A 16175-nucleotide genomic window follows, 5' to 3' on the forward strand; every position below is an offset into this window, starting at 1 on the left:
AGTCAAGTAACTGTGGAAATGTCAGAGCTTTGATTGGTTCCAAAGTCTTAAACATTATATTATACATTCAAAGTACTTGTGAACCCTTTTCTATCCTCTTTAAAAATATTTGGGGGCCAGAGCAATAGTGTAGCAATAGGGCGTTTGCCTTGCACGTGGCTGACCCAGGACAGACCTTGGTTCAATCCCCAGCATCCCATATGGTCTCCCAAGCCAGGAGTGATTTCTGAGTGCACAGACAGGAGTAACCCCTGAGTGTCTCCGGGTGTGGCCCAAAAATCAAAAACAAAACAAAATATATTTTATGAAACCCTGCTACATAATGATCTTATATTGGTGTTTAATTTTTAAGTTTAAAGTATAATAGTTTTACAAAAAAAAAGTATAATAGTTTTAGAGGCTGGAGCGATACAGTACAGTAAGGTACGTGTCTTGCACAATGCCAAACCTGGGTTGAATCAGGGCACCTCATATGGTCCAGGAGCCCTGCAGGAATAACTCCTGAGCAGAGACAGGAATAAGCACTGAGTATTGCTACGTGTGGCCCAAAATCCCAAATAATAAATAAAGCAAAACACTACTTTTCACTTTTCACAGTCTAGCATGCAGCAGAGTGGAGGCAGTTAAAAATATTTTAGGGGCCGGAGCAATAGCACAGCGGTAGGGCGTTTAGCTTACATGCGGCAGGCATCCCATATGGTCCCCTGAGCCTACCAAGAGCAATTTCTGAGCGCAGAGAGCCAGGAGTAACCTGCCCTGAGTACCGCCACGTGTGGCCTCAAAACAAACAAACAACCAAATTTTACATTAGGGGATACACTTAAGTTTATGTGCTCAGAACCATTTTTTGGGGGGGATAATTGGGGCACACCTGGTGACGTTCAGGGGTTACTCCTGGCTATGCGCTCAGAAATCTCTCCTGGCTTAGGAATATGGAATGCAGGGGGATGGGACGCAGGGGGATCGAACCGCGGTCCTTCCTGGGTCAGCGGCGTGCACAGCAAACACCCTACTGCTGTGCCATCATTCCGGCCAGGCCCCATCACACTTAAGTTTAAAATAATAAAACAATTCGGGTGTGGAGGCTGGAGCAATAGTACTGCATTAAGGTAGACACTTGCCTTGCATGTGGTCAACACAGGGTTCGATTCCCGGCATCCCATTCTATCCACTTTGGGTTCTATCCCCTCGGTAACTCAAGGAGTGATTCCTGAGTGCAGAGCCAGGAGTAACTTCTGAGCACCACCAGGTGTGACTCCCCCCAAACAAAACAAAAACAAAACAAAACAACGACAACAAAAAGATAGGGACAGGTATCTCACCCAGGGGTCTCCGTGTGAGATGCCCTCAATCTTCTTTAAAATACAAATAAACAAAAAAACCCAACCAACTCGGGTGTGACCCAAAGGCACACACACAAAAAACTTCAATCATCCTCAGATTAGTGATCATTTATAACTGATTTTGTAAACCATGCACACCAAATTTCACAAATTCAAATTTTTGTTTTGCCTTTGTGTGTGTGTGTGTGTGTGTGTGTGTGTGTGTGTGATTTTTGGGTCACACCTGGCAGTGCTCAGGGGAAACTCCTGGCTCCATGCTCAGAAATTGCTCCTGGCAGTCACGGGGGACCACATGGGACGCTGGGATTCGAACTGATGACCTTCTGCATGAAAGGCAAAGGCCTTACCTTCATGCTATCTCTCCGGCCCCCACAAATTCGAATTTTAATTGCAGTTAAACAATACATTTGTTTGATGAAGATGCACAGAAACCAGACTCTTTACAGAAGCCTGACACCAACAACACGAATCTACGAAAATTTTTTTACCAGGGCCACAGAAAATGACTCAGGGGTTGGACAACCTAGTATGCCTGAAGCCCAGAGTCAGTCTTACGACAGAAAATTTCAGGGGTAAGGTCTCCTTGTATTTAGACCAAGGCTTTTTCCTTCCACTTCCCCCATATTTTGCTGGACCTATGCAAATAAAAATAATTGCCACTCATACCGTTTTTACTGTATTTTTAAAACTCATCCTTAAAAAAAAGAAGAGCTTACTAAACTTTCTGCTAGTGGTTTAATGAGTTCATTGATGATTCAATAATTTTCAAAAACATAATTGACACTGAATATTTTCTTTCCTTTCTCTCCCATCTCTAATTTTTCTTTCAATTTTCTATTTTTTTTAATCATGTTGCTTTTGGTCTTCCTGAAACAACTGTATTATGATCAGTTATGTCAACTATGTGATTCATTTTCTTCAATAAATAAAAAAGAAAAACAAACAAAAAACATTTATTAGTGAAATGATAAACTGGTCCTTTACAGAGCCCCAGAAGCATTTCCACGGAGTAAGGCCAGCATACCCGCTCCCCAACCAGAATCCAGAAGAAACTCTTCCCTCCTTTCCTGTTCCCCTCCAGCCTACAGTCCAACTCCCTTGAGCAACAGATAGAACCACCCGGAGTAGAGCCAATCCCAGCCCTGCAGGCGGTGATTGACGGGGCCACGCTCAGAATTTCACCAATCGAAGCCTGTCTCCTTGCGGAGAGCCCGCCCTCGCCCCGCCCCCGTGGCCAGGTTTGTTTTGGCGTCAAGTGCGCGCGGTGATGACGTCAAGACGCTGACGCCGGAGGATGGCGGCGGCGGCGGCTGCTGCTGCTGCGGCGGCGGCGGCCTTGGCCGCGGCCCGGAGAGGGTCAGCTCAGCCGCCGAGACGCCGAAGAGCCCGCCGCCCGCGCGAGGTGAGGCGGGCCGGCCCGGCTCCGAGCGACGGCTCCGTGTGGGCGGGAGGGGCGGACGAGCCGCGGCCTGGATCGTTTCTCGGTGCCCCAGGCCTGTCCCTCTTGCACCCGACCCCTCGGCCCGGCCTGGCCCGTCCCGTCCCCGGTGCGCCCGGGCCTAACACACAGGGAGCAGGCTCGTTCGTGCAGTTCAGGCCGTGCAGGGCCCTCCGAGTCCGAGGCTCCTCCGGCTCCGAAACGTGGGGCCTAACTGGGGAGTGCCCCCGGGGCCTACTCGCGTTGCAGGCATCAGCCAGAGTTTGAAAGTTGGAGCCCGTCGTCCTTCTCGTGGCCCACAGCGGCTCCACACCCCTTTTGCCACCCACTGGCGGGGCCGCTACTCCTGCCTGTGCCTACGAGAAAAAGGCAGGCCCGAGTGCAGCCAGCCGAGTCCTGCCCCGTAGACATTCATCCCAGGGTCTTCAGCGCACCCCGTCTCCGTGTGTCTGAAGAAGACACCCCCAAAGCCCCTTGGTGCTTGCTGATGGCATCAAGATTCCAGCGGGGCACTCGGGCTCTTCCTAATGAACTGACAGAGAGGCCCAGTTTCCAGTACTTGGGTGTTTGCAATTGAGGCTGGTGATCCTCCTATTTTCTTTTTTCTTTTCTTTTCTTCTTCTTTATCTTATTTTATTTTATTTTATTTTTTTGGTTTTTGGGTCACACCCAGTAGTGCTCAGGGCTTACTCCTGGCTCTATGCTCAGAAATCGCTCCTGGCAGGCTCAGGGGACCATATGGGTTGCCAGGATTTGAACCACTGTCCTGCATGCAAGGCAAATGCCCTACCTCCATGCCATCTTTCTTGCCTCGATCTTCTTATTTTTCACTTTGTGAGCTTATGTATATATAGTCTTTTCCCTTCCGTTTTCTCATTATGTAATTCTCTTCCCTATCTTCGCCCTTACCGCACCCCCATGGGGTATTTACATCTGCCCTGTCCTCTAAAGTCCTCTTGGGATTTTATTTTCTTGGATAAACCAACCTTGCATCACATATTCACGTGAAAACATAGACGTGCTCGCTACATTTGTCCATGTCCCTGCTATGGAACACTTCTCCGGGTCAGTGGAGATCGGGTTTTTTTTACTGTTCTCTGCATCTGAATGTCTAGATCTGTGCTCTGTAGAAATTAAGACCTGGGCCCGGAGAGATAGCACAGCGGCGTTTGCCTTGCAAGCAGCCGATCCAGGACCAAAGGTGGTTGGTTCGAATCCCGGTGTCCCATATGGTCCCCCGTGCCTGCCAGGAGCTATTTCTGAGCGGACAGCCAGGAGTAACCCCTGAGCACCGCCGGGTGTGACCCAAAAAACCAAAAAAAAAAAAAAAAAGTTCCACAAGCCAGGAGCGACTTCTGAGCGCATAGCCAGGAGTAACCCCTGAGCGTTACCGGGTGTGGCCCAAAAACCAAAAAAAAAAAAAAGAAATTAAGACCTGAATTTGGCTGGAATTAAGTTTCACAGTGGATAGACATGACCTGTTGTTGAGTCCCTAGGGGACAAGGATCAGGTTGTGAGATGAGCCCAGGAGAGGGTAGCGCGTGTGCACGTGCATATATACATTTGTATATATATATACATATATATATGTATATATATGTCTGTGTATATATGTATATTTATACATGTCTGTATATGTGTTAGGTCTCTTCAACCTTGGTCTAAAATCACTTGCGGGGGAGAGGGAATAGAAAGAACACGCGAGGAAGTCACGTGTTGCTTGTTTTGCATGTGGCGGACCTAGGTTTGAATTCTCAGTATCATGTATGGTCCTGTGAGCAATGCGAGAGGTCATTCCTGAGCACAGAGCCAGAAGTAGGCCCCAGTACTGATGAATATTGTTCCTTCCTCCAAAAATATTACTTGGGGAAGTTTATTAAAATATAATTTTGGGGGGCCGGGCGGTGGCGCTAAAGGTAAGGTGCCTGCCTTGCCTGCGCTAGCCTTGGACGGACCTCGGTTCGATCCCCCGGTGTCCCATATGGTCCCCCAAGCCAGGAGCAACTTCTGAGCGCATAGCCAGGAGTAACTCCTGAGCGTTACTGGGTGTGGCCCAAAAACCAAAAAAAAAAAAAAAAGAAAAATATAATTTTGGGGCCGTAGAGATAGCATAGAGAGGTAAGGCGTTTGCCTTTCATGCAGAAGGATGGTGGTTCGAATCCTGGCATCCCATATGGTCCCCTGTGCCTGCCAGGGGCGATTTCTGAGTATGGAGCCAGGAGTAACCCCTGAGCGCTGCCGGGTGTGTCCCAAAAATAAAAACAAAGCAAAAAGATATAATTTCAAGGGGGCCAGAGTGATGCACAATGGTAGGGCATTTGCCTTGCACCCACCCAACACTGGACGGACACTGGTTCAATTCCCAGTATCCCATATGGACCCCACGCCTCCAGGAGTGATTTCTGAGTGCAGAGCCAGGAGTAACCTCTGAGCATTGTATGTGTGACCCAAAAACAAACAAACAAAAGATAATTTCAAGAGTTTCATTTTGTTGTTGTTGCTGTTTTTGGAGCACACTCTGTGGGGGTTATACCTGGCTCTGCGCTCAGAATTCGCTCCTGGCAGTCTTGGGGGATCAGATGGGGTGCCAAGGATTGAACCCAGTTCAGTCCCAGGTTGGCTGCGTGCAAGTCAAATGCCTTACCACTCAGGCTTCCATTTTCTGAGATTTTGATTCAGGTTTGTTACCCAGTATGATTTTGAATGCAAAACAAAGCTTTGCTCAGGTGACTTTATTGCATTCCTTTGTTATTAAGTAAGTCCAGCTGTGCTCAGGAATCACTCCTGGCAGTGCTGAGAGATCATATGCAGTGCCAGAGTTTGAACCCTGATTAGCTCTGTGCAAGGCAGATACCTGTTGTACTTTCTCTGGACCAGTATCTTTTTTTTTTTTTTTTTTTTTTTTTTGTGTTTTTTGGGTCACACCCGGCAGTGCTCAGGGGTTATTTCTGGCTCCAGGCTCAGAAATTGCTTCTGGCAGGCACAGGGGACCATATGGGATGCCGGGATTCGAACCAATGATCTCCTGCATGAAAGGCAAACGCCTTACCTCCATGCTATCTCTTCGGCCCCATCTTTTTTTTTTGGGGGGGGGGGCCACACCCGGCGATGCTCTGGGGCTACTCCTGGCTGTCTGCTCAGAAATAGCTCCTGGCAGGCACGGAGGACCATATGGGACACCGGGATTCGAACCAACCACCTTTGGTCTTGGATCGGCTGCTTGCAAGGCAAACGCCGCTGTGCTATCTCTCCGGGCCCAATCTTTTTTTTTTTTTTTTTTAACTGTTTCAGAAAACTTTATTTGTTTTTATTTCTTGGGCCACACCTAGGGGTGAGCTTGGGTTACTCCTGGTCCTGCTTTCAGGAATAATTTCTGGCGGACTCTGGGGACTATATGGGATGCCAGAGATTGAACCTGGGTTGGCTGTGTGAAAAGCAAGCTCCCTACCTACTGTGCTATCACTCTGGCTCATGTTTTTTTTTTTTTGGTCCTTTTTTTTTTTTTTTGATCAAACCTGGTGATGCTCAGGAGTCACTCCTGTGTTATTTGGGACCAAATTAGATGTTCAGGATTGAAGCTGGTTCGGCTGTGTGCAGGACAAGCGCCCTATCTGCTGTACTATCTTTTTAGCCCCTGAATCTTGGTTAAGGGGGAGGGGCTCACTTCCTCTGTGGACCCATTTTGTGATGAGATGTCTCCTCAAGCATACCTTAAAGGTCTGAGAGTCAGTAGTTAGGCCCAAGGATGTAGCTGAAGTGGTAGAGTCCAGGCCTTGCATATGCAGGGCTCTGAGTTTAGTGTCCAGCTTCACATGCTTGCCTCCCATTAGTACTATGTCTGGGTTTTGTTTGCTTGTTTTTGTTTTGGGGCCACACCTGGTGGTGCTCCGGGATTACTCTTGGTTCTTTATTCAGAAATCACTCTTGGGGGGCCAGAGAGATAGCACACCGGCATTTGCCTTGCAGGCAGCCGACCCAGGACCTAAAGTGGTTTGCTCAAATCCCGGCATCCCATATGGTCCCCAGTGCCTGCCAGGAGCTATTTCTGAGCAGATAGTGAGGAGTAACCTCTGAACACAGCCGGGTGTGACCCAAAAACCAAAAAAAAAAAAAAAAAAAAAAAAAGATAACACTCTTGGTAGTCTCAGGGATGAACCCGTGTTGGCCTCATGCAAGGCAAATGCCCTACCCCTGGGTTTGTCCCCTCCAAAATAAAACAAAGGATTAGGTGGTTAGAAGCATGGACTTTGGAATCAGGAAGACAAGGATTCATGTCTGACTTTTTTTTTGTGGTTTTTGGGTCACACCCGGAAGTACTCAGGGGTTATTCCTGGCTCCAGGCTCAGAAATTACTCCTGGCAGGCACGGGGGACCATATGGGGCGCAGGGATTCGAACCAATGACCTCCTGCATGAAAGGCAAACACCTTACCTCCATGCTATCTCTCCGGCCCCTGTTTGTTTGTCTTTATGTTTTTGTACCACACCCGGTGACAGTTAGGGGTTACTCCTGGCTATGCACTCAGAAATCATGCCTAGCTTGGGGGACCATATGGTATGTCGGAGGTCTGTGGTCAGCCGCGTGCAGGGCAAACACCCTACTGCTATGCTATCGCTCTGGTCCCAGTGTCTGGCCTTATAAGATCTTGGTGTTCTTTTTTTTTGGTTTTTGGGCCACACCCAGCTATGCTCAGGGGGCGGGGTTACTCCTGGCTATCTGCTCAGAAATAGCTCCTGGCAGGCACAGGGGACCATATGGGACACGGGATTCGAACCAACCACTTTAGGTCCTGCATTGCTGTGCTATCTCTCCAGCCCCAGATCTTGGTGTTCTTTTTTTTTTTTTTTTTTGGTTTTTGGGTCACACCCGGCAGTGCTCAGGGGTTATTCCTGGCTCCAGGCTCAGAAATTGCTCCTGGCAGGCACGGGGGACCATATGGGGTGCCGGGATTTGAACCGATGACCTCCTGCATGAAAGGCAAACGCCTTACCTCCATGCTATCTCTCCGGCCCCGGCCCCGATCTTGGTGTTCTTTGAGTTTCAGATTTTATTTTGTTTTGTTTTGAAAGGAGGGTCATTATCAGTGGTGCTCGAGGCTTCCTCCTGGTTTGCACTCAGAGATCATTCCTGCTCCATTAGGCCACTGTTGATGATTCCTGTCCTGTGTGGTGCTGCTTATGGAACCTGGGATTCCTGCATACAAAGCCTTTAAGCTATCTCCCTGGCCCAAAGAGATCTTATGAGACTGCTTCTCAGACTGAGTTTTGTGTAGAAAGCTGCCTTGTGTTGTGGGATTTGCTCAAGTTAATTTCTAGCCATCAGAAAAGCGCTCACACATTGTGCTTCAACTCAGGGCAGTTGCAGTTGGCTATTTCCCTGGAAGAGATTTGGAATGCTGACTCACCAGAGGGTGGGTTTGCTGAATAAGCACATTGTCTAGGTCTAATTGTTGTTCGTATGCTTGGTAAGTTGTATAAATGAGCTGGAGAAAGTGGCATTTGCAGAAACTCATTTGTTTCTGACAGTGAGTTAGTATGGCTCCTCTCCTGGGATGGCATGACCTGCAGATTTCAGAGTTGATGGAGCATGAAGTTGATACTGGTATTTTCTGCCAGTTACTGGTTCATAGTTAAATTTATGAGCGTTGGTGTGTCTCAGACCCTCTTCCAACTATGTGACGTGAGTGGGCTACAGAAATGCCAAAGAATCAGCCTCTCAACCCCTATGCTTCCAAAGCACTGGGATCAGCGAAGAGAAGCCATTCTGCTTGTTTTGAGCTGGAGAGACTTATAAACCCTTTTCTTCCCAGAATCTTGTTTATTGAGTGAAAAGTTGATTTGTGTTGGCTTGCCCATTATTCACCTAAATTTTGTTAGTCCTCTGTTGCTATGGTGTCTGATGTAATGCAATAAAAAATGTGTTTTCCTTTTCTTAGGGAAGATGGTCTCAGAGGGACCCTTTCTAGACTGCCAGCCTCTTCAAGTACCTTAAGAGTAGCAGTTGAGGGACCTGTTGTTGAAACCATTTGAGCTTTAAGTTCCTAGAGAGCAGAGACTATGTCTATCTCCTTTTTGTTTGTCATGGGGTAAGTAGGCTGCTCTAAGTCCTTGGGGGGCCCAGAGTCACTCCTGGAGATACTGTGATGGTTCAGGACTCTGCTCTGGCAACACTAGGGGTCCACTAAAGCTACATCCTGCTTAGGGACCATGTGGTGCTGGGGATAGAACTTGGAAGTTTCTACATGCCAGGTATGTGCTCCAGCCCTTTGAATGCTCTCCCAGCCCTGATGACTGTCTGTGTCTGCCACAGCCCCTGGCAGAGGCCCTGGCTTGTAGCAGAAGCTCAGGAAATATCTGTTGGTTGCATTTTAAGATTTGGAAGGATTGGGGCCGTAGAAATAGCAGAGCAGTAAGGCATTTGCCTTGTACTTGTTCGACCCGGACCTGGGTTAGATTCCTAGATTCCTATATGGTCCCCAGCCTGCCAGAAGGAACCCCTGAACGCCACTGAGTGTGGCCCCAAAACAAACAAAAGAATTGGAAGGATTGGGGGCCGGGCGGTGGCGCTAGTGGTAAGGTGCCAGCCTTGCCTGCACTAGCCTTGGACGGACGGTGGTTCGATCCCTCGGTGTCCCATATGGTCCCCCAAGCCAGGAGCAACTTCTGAGCGCATAGCCAGGAGTAACCCCTGAGCGTTACCGGGTGTGGCCCAAAAACCAAAAAAAAAAAAAAAAGAATTGGAAGGATTAACCAATCTGTTGCGGGGACTACACCTAGCTACTCCTGGCTCCAGGTTTGCTCTCAGTAATACTTATGAGATCATATGGTGCCGGGGATCAAACCAGGGTTAGCTACACACAAGGCAAGTGCCTTCATCCTTATACAGACTCTGCCCAATATTTTTTTTGGGGGAAAGGAGGGTTGTCCAAGCTGTGCTTAGGAGGCCCAAGGACCCCTCCAGGTGATTTTTTTAGGCAACCAGGACAAAAGTTCATTGTAAGAGCCTGAGGATGCGGTGCTGTTCAGGCCTTATGGTGCAGGGATTACTTCAGGCCACTCGTGTGGTGTGGTGATGCTCTAGATTCAAAGGGCCACACCCAGCAATGTTTAGGGAAACATGTAGTGCCAGGCTGAAATTGGTTGGCCACATGCAAGGCTTGCACCTTAACCTATGTACTATCTTTATGGCTGATCCCCTGGTAGACTTTAAAGTATAGCAGTAAGGGGCTGGAGCACGGGTGCAGTGGTAAGGCGTTTGCCTTGCAAGTGGCTGACCTAGGATGGACCTTGGTTCAATCCCCCTTGTCCCATATGGTCCCCCAAGCCAGGAGCAATTTTTAGCGCATAGGCAGGAATAACCCCTGAGTGTCACCAAGAGTGGCCCCAAAACAAAAACAAACAAACAAACAAAAAATACAGGGAGCCGGAGTGGTAGCATAGCAGTAAGGTATTTGCCTTGCATGCCTCCGACCTAGGACGGACTACAGTTCCATCCCCCAGCATCTCATATGGTCCCCCAAGCCAGGGAATGATTTCTGAGCGCATAGTCAAGAGTAACCCCTGAGTGTCACAGGGTGTGCGCCCCCCCCCCAAAAAAAAAAAAAAAACCCTAAACCCAGCAATAAGGGATTGGGTCAGCAGTGAAGCTCATGTCTTTTATGCCTGAAACCCGAGTTTTGATCCCTAGCACCACAAAAATAAAGCAATAGCACATGAGGGTACAAGTGAGATGGGAGATCTCCCACCCTCTATCCCCACACCCAGAGCCCATCACTGTCAACAATTCCTCTTCTATACTTCCAGGATAATACTTTTTCCACGTAAAGGTGCTATAACTTGTTTCAAGTATTGTAATATGCTTCTTTTTTTTTTTTTTTTTTTTTTTTGGGCTTTTTGGGCCACACCTGGCAGTGTTCATGGGTTACTCCTGGCTGTCTGCTTAGAAATAGCTCCTAGCAGGCACGGGGGACCATATGGGACACCGGGATTTGAACCAACCACCTTAGGTCCTGGATCGGCTGCTTGCAAGGCAAACGCCACTGTGCTATTTCTCCGGGCCCGTAATATGCTTCTTTATACAATTTTTTTTGGGTCCCACTCGGCAGTGCTCAGGGGTTACTTCTGGCTCTAGGCTCTAAATCACTCTTGGCAGGCTCGGGGACCATATGGGATGCTGGGATTCGAACCACCATCCTTCTGCATGCAAGGCAAACACATTACCTCTATGCTATCTCTCCGGCCCCTTACACTTTTTTTTTTTCTTTTTTGGGTCGCACCCGGCAGTGCTTAGGTGTTACTCCTGGCTCTATGCTCAGAAATCGCTCCTGGCAGGCTTGGGGGACCATATGGGATGCCAGGATTCGAACCACCATCCTTCTTCATGCAAGGAAAACGCCCTACCTCCATGCTATTTTCTGGCCTAAAGAGATTTTTATGTTTTTGTGTTTGGGCCACACCTGTTGATGCTCAGGGGTTACTCTTGGCTATGCACTTAGAAATTGCTCCTGGTTTTGGGGGGCATATGGGACGCCAGAGAATCGAACTGTGGTTTGTCCTAAGCTTATGCTTGCAAGGCAGACACCTTACCTCTAGAGCCACCGCTCCGGCGCCCCTTTATACTATTTTTATGACTTTTTGGGGGTACCCTATCAAGTGGTGTTTGGGAGATTATACAGTGTTAAGGATTGAACCTAAGATTGAACCAGGGCTCAAGCAAAACCTCTCATGCTAAGCCTCATGTAAAGCATCCCACATGCTCAGTCCTTTAAGCCTTCTCCACTGTCCTTTATTTTTTATTTATTTTATTTTTTTTCTCAGTCCTTTATATACTAACTAAATACACCATGGACATGAATCCTGGCATGTAGCCACTCATCTCATGACTAAGCGACTCATTTATGTCTTTCTTTGTCAGTATTTATGGATCTACATCATTCTTTTTATTTATTTATTTTTTTGGGCACACCAGTGTCATTCAGGGGTTACTCCTGGCTTTGCACTCAGAAATTACTCCTGGTAGGTTCGGGGGACCATATTTGATGCCAGAGATTGAACCTGGGTCGGCTCTGTGCAAGCAAATACCCTACTGACTGTGCTATTGCTCTGGCCTCAGGATCTACATCATTCTTTTCAACACTTGTAGAACATGCCAGAACATGCTATACGAATATATTTTGAGCTTTGTTATTCCCATAGGCATGGATATTTAGGTTGTTTCCATTCTTGATTATTATGAGGAATCCTACTTAGAACTTTACTTCTTATACAAGTACATCTTTGTGTACTTTTGTCAACTTTTTTTTTCTAAAGGGAGTGTCCACAGCTGGTAGTTCTCCAGGACTATTCCTGGCTCAGTGCTCAGGGGTTTCTCTTGGCAGTGCTCTAGGGATTAAACAGTGCCAAGGATTGAGTGCAGATCATCGAGCGCTGAAGTTTGTGCTTCAGCATGTTGAGTCTTCTCTCTGGTCCTATAAAGTGGTTTTATAGTGTTTCTGAAAATGAAAGTGGATCCTTTGTCAATTTCCTTGTAGAAAACAGAACCTTAGAGCCCAGGCATATTCAGGTATATTTTTCTGAAATGACTAAATTTAGGGCCAGAGTCAAAGAGTGGGTAAAGTGCTTGTCTTGCACATGGCCAACCTGGGTTCAATCCTATCATCCCTTCTGGTCCCCTTGAACACTGGCAGTAATAATTCCTGAGTATGGAGCCAGGAGTGACTCCTGAGCACCTTGTGGTGTACCCCCAAAACAAAAGCATAATAAAGTGTCAAGGATTTTTATTATTATTATTATGGCTCATACCAGCAGTGTCAGAGGTTACTCCTTTGTTTTTGTTTTGTTTTATTGTTTTGGGGTCATACCTGGTGACACTCAGGGCTTACTCCTGGCTATGTGCTCTGAAATCGCTCCTGGCTTGGGAGACCATATTGGACGCCAGGGGATCAATCCGCAGTCCAGCCTAGGTCAGCTGCATGCAAGGCAAATGCCCTACTGCTGCACTACTGCTTCGGCCCCAAAATTACTCCTTTGTGTTCAGAAATTACTCTTGGCAAGTTTGGGAGACTATATGGGATGCCAAGGATTGAACCCAGGTCAGTTGTGTTTAAAGCAAATGCCCTACCTCTGTGTTGTCGCTCTGGCCCCATGGCAAGAATTCTTGCCTTGGGGCCGGGCGGTGGCGCTAAAGGTAAGGTGCCTGCCTTGCCTGTGCTAACCTTGGACGGACCGCGGTTCGATCCCCCGGTGTCCCATATGGTCCCCCAAGCCAGGAGCAACTTCTGAGCACATAGCCAGGAGTAACCCCTGAGCGTTACTGGGTGTGGCTCCAAAAAAAAAACCCAAAAAAAAAAAAAAAAAAAAGAATTCTTGCCTGGTTGTCTCATGATGCTTCGAAGTACTGTTTGCAGCTACTTATTTCTAAGATTATTGAGAGATTACTGCCCATTGTTTTTTGATAGGCAGTCTTTCAGAACATGGGAGCAGGATTTGGAGATCTTTTCTGGTTCAAGGTTATAAAGCTGTGGAAAATCTCCCCCAGGGTGCTTTGTGCCTGTCTGGAAGACATCATGGACCTGGCTTTTGTGGTCAGCGAATATTTTCAGCTCCATTCTTGCCCCTGTGCTTGAGCCTCTGGCTCCCCGCCTTGCCCCTCAGAGGAGGCAGGCCTGGCAGCTGTGTACATACTTGCTTGGAGTTGAGATAGCCATCTGGAAGACCCATGCAGACCCCCAAGCAACAGCTCCCTTTGTTGTTGGAAAGTTTGGCACTGGTTGCTGAAGATCAGAGTCTGCTGAGCCACCAATCTGACCTTGTCAGCCACCTGACATTCCTGAGTTCTGGGATCACTGCCTGGTCGCACGTGAAATCCGAGAGCCAGACTGCTTTCCCATTGGGTGTTGGCAAACATTGAAGGCCACTTCTGAGCTCAGCACTTGGCTGGGTGCCAGGGAGTTCCAGCAACCCGACTACTGGCCCCTTCCCTCAAGGTTCGACAACTCTGGTAATCAAAGGCAGTCTGTGGGCCAGAGGGAGAGCTCAAAGAACTGGAGTGAATGTTGGGCATGAAATCCCCAGCACTGTACCACTGGCTGTGGCCTTGGTATCTCCAAACACTGTTGGGGAGGCCTCCCCAAAAAACATTCAAACACACTCAGTCTAGAGTCTGGTGATGATCAGCGTGACCCAAATTGTACTTGAAATGGAGGTTTTAAAAGACACTTTTCTTTCACTCCTTTCCCAGACTTGGGAAGAGCCGGGGCTGATTTTTGTTTTTGTTTTTGTACCATATTGGTGATGCTCAGGAGTTATTCCTGGCTCTGTGTTCAGAAATTATCCTGGGCCGGGAAGGTGGCGCTAGAGGTAAGGTGTGTGCCTTGCAAGCGCTAGCGTAGGACGGACTGTGGTTCGATCCCCCGGTGTCCCATATGGTCCCCCCAAGCCAGGGGCGATTTCTGAGCGCATAGCCAGGAGTAACCCCCGAGCATCAAACGGGTGTGGCCCAAAAACCAAAAAAACCCAAAAAACCAAAAAAACAGAAATTATCCTGGCAGGCTTGGGAGACCATATGGGATGCCAGGGTTTGAACCTGGGTTGAATCTTGCTGCTTGCAAGGCATTTGCCCTACCTGCTGTACTATTATTGCTCTAGCCCCAAAAGAAACTTTTTTGTTTTGTTTTGTTGTATTTTGGGGGCCACACCCAGCAGTGTTCAGGGGTTACTTTTGGCTCTGCGCTCAGAAATCGCTCCTGGCTTGGGGGTACCATATGGGATCCTGGAGATCGAGCCTTTGTCTATCCTGGGTCAGCCTTACCACTGTGCTAGTACTCTGGCCCCAAAAGAAACTTTTTTTTTTTTTTTTTGGTCACACTTGGTCCGACTCCTGGCTTTACACTCATCCCCCACATAGGATGCCGGGATTCAAACCACCATCCTTCTGCTTGCGAGGCAAACAATGCCTTACCTTCATGCTCTCTCCGGCCCCCAAAAGAAACTTCTTACAGAAAAGATCCCTAGAGGATTTTTGGTTGTTGTTACTTGTTTTGGGGACTAGACCATTAGACTTAGGGGCTATGCCCAGCCTTGACTTGGGGTCACTCCTGGCAGTGCTCAGGGAATGACACAGTATTGGCAAAGATGTTATTTATTTATTTATTTATATTTTTGGGTCACACCCGGCAGCGCTCAGGTGTTACTCCTGGCTCTATGCTCAGAAATTGCTCCTGGCAGGCTCAGGAAACCATATGGGATGCCGGGATTCGAATCACCTTCCTTCTGCACACAAGGCAAACACCCTGCCTCCATGCAATCTCTCCGGCCCCTCAATGTTTTAACTTTTTATTTTGGGTCACAATCAGCTGTGCTCTGGGCTTACTCCTGGTTCTGTGCTAGGGATTAGTCCTGGAGGTACTGGGGATTGAACCTGGGTTGACCACATGTAGGGTTTTTGGGCTGTACCCAATAATGATTAGGGATACTCCTGACTGTGCCCAGGGATTACTCTTTTTTGTTTTGTTTTGGGGCCACACCCTGTGGGTTACTCCTGATTATGCGCTCAGAAACCACTCCTGGCTTGGGGGACCATATAGCAGCACGCTTGGGGATCCAACCGCAGTCTGTCCTAGGTTAACTGTGTGCAAGGCAAACATCTTACCACTTGTGCCACCACTCTGGCCCCCCCAGGGATTACTCTTAATGGTCTTGGGGCATCCTTTGGGATGCCAGGGATTAAATTTGCATTCGTTGTGCAAGGCTATCACCTTACCAGTTGGGCTGTTTCTCCAGCCCTTAAGGGCTTTTTCTTTTTGTTTGTGGGTTATACCCAGTGAAGCTCAGTGCTTATCCTGGCTCAGCACTCAGGAATTACTCCTGGTGGTAATTAGGGGACCATATAGATGCAACTGGGTATCAAACTCAGGTTGGTCACTTGCAAGGCCAGTGCCTTACCTACTATCTTTCAGCCCTCTCCCTGCAGGTTTAAAAAAAAAAAGTCTGGGCCCGGAGAAATAGCACAGCGGTGTTTGCCTTGCAAGCAGCCGATCCAGGACCAAAGGTGGTTGGTTCGAATCCCGGTGTCCCATATGGTCCCCTGTGCCTGCCAGGAGCTATTTCTGAGCAGACAGTCAGGATTAACCCCTGAGCATTGCCGGGTGTGGCCCAAAAACCAAAAAAAAAAAAAAAAAAAAAAAAAGTCTGTAGGGGGGATCGGAGAGATAGCATGGAGGTAAAGTGTTTGCCTTGCATGCAGAAGGACGGTGGTTCGAATCCTGGCATCCCATATGGTCCCCCGAGCCTGCCAGGAGCAGTTTTTGAGCCTAGAGCCAGGAGTAACCACTGAACGCTGCCGGGTGTGACCCAAAAACCAAAAAAAATAAGTTTAGTTTTGGGTCTGGAGTGATA

The 16175-nt window shown here is 48.1% G+C and overlaps 1 protein-coding gene across 1 annotated transcript in view; it reads left to right on the forward strand.

The window, feature by feature from the left end:
* The first annotated feature begins 2657 nt into the window (after positions 1 to 2657).
* Positions 2658 to 16175, forward strand: part of PSKH1 (protein serine kinase H1) — a 33764-nt gene continuing 20246 nt past the window's right edge. Inside the window, exon 1 of the mRNA XM_049786415.1 lies at positions 2658 to 2745. The gene's annotated coding sequence lies outside the window, so the exon portion shown is untranslated. The remainder of the gene's footprint in view (positions 2746 to 16175) is intronic.

Source organism: Suncus etruscus, chromosome 14 (genome assembly GCF_024139225.1).
Source record: "Suncus etruscus isolate mSunEtr1 chromosome 14, mSunEtr1.pri.cur, whole genome shotgun sequence".
Lineage (NCBI taxonomy): Eukaryota > Metazoa > Chordata > Mammalia > Eulipotyphla > Soricidae > Suncus > Suncus etruscus.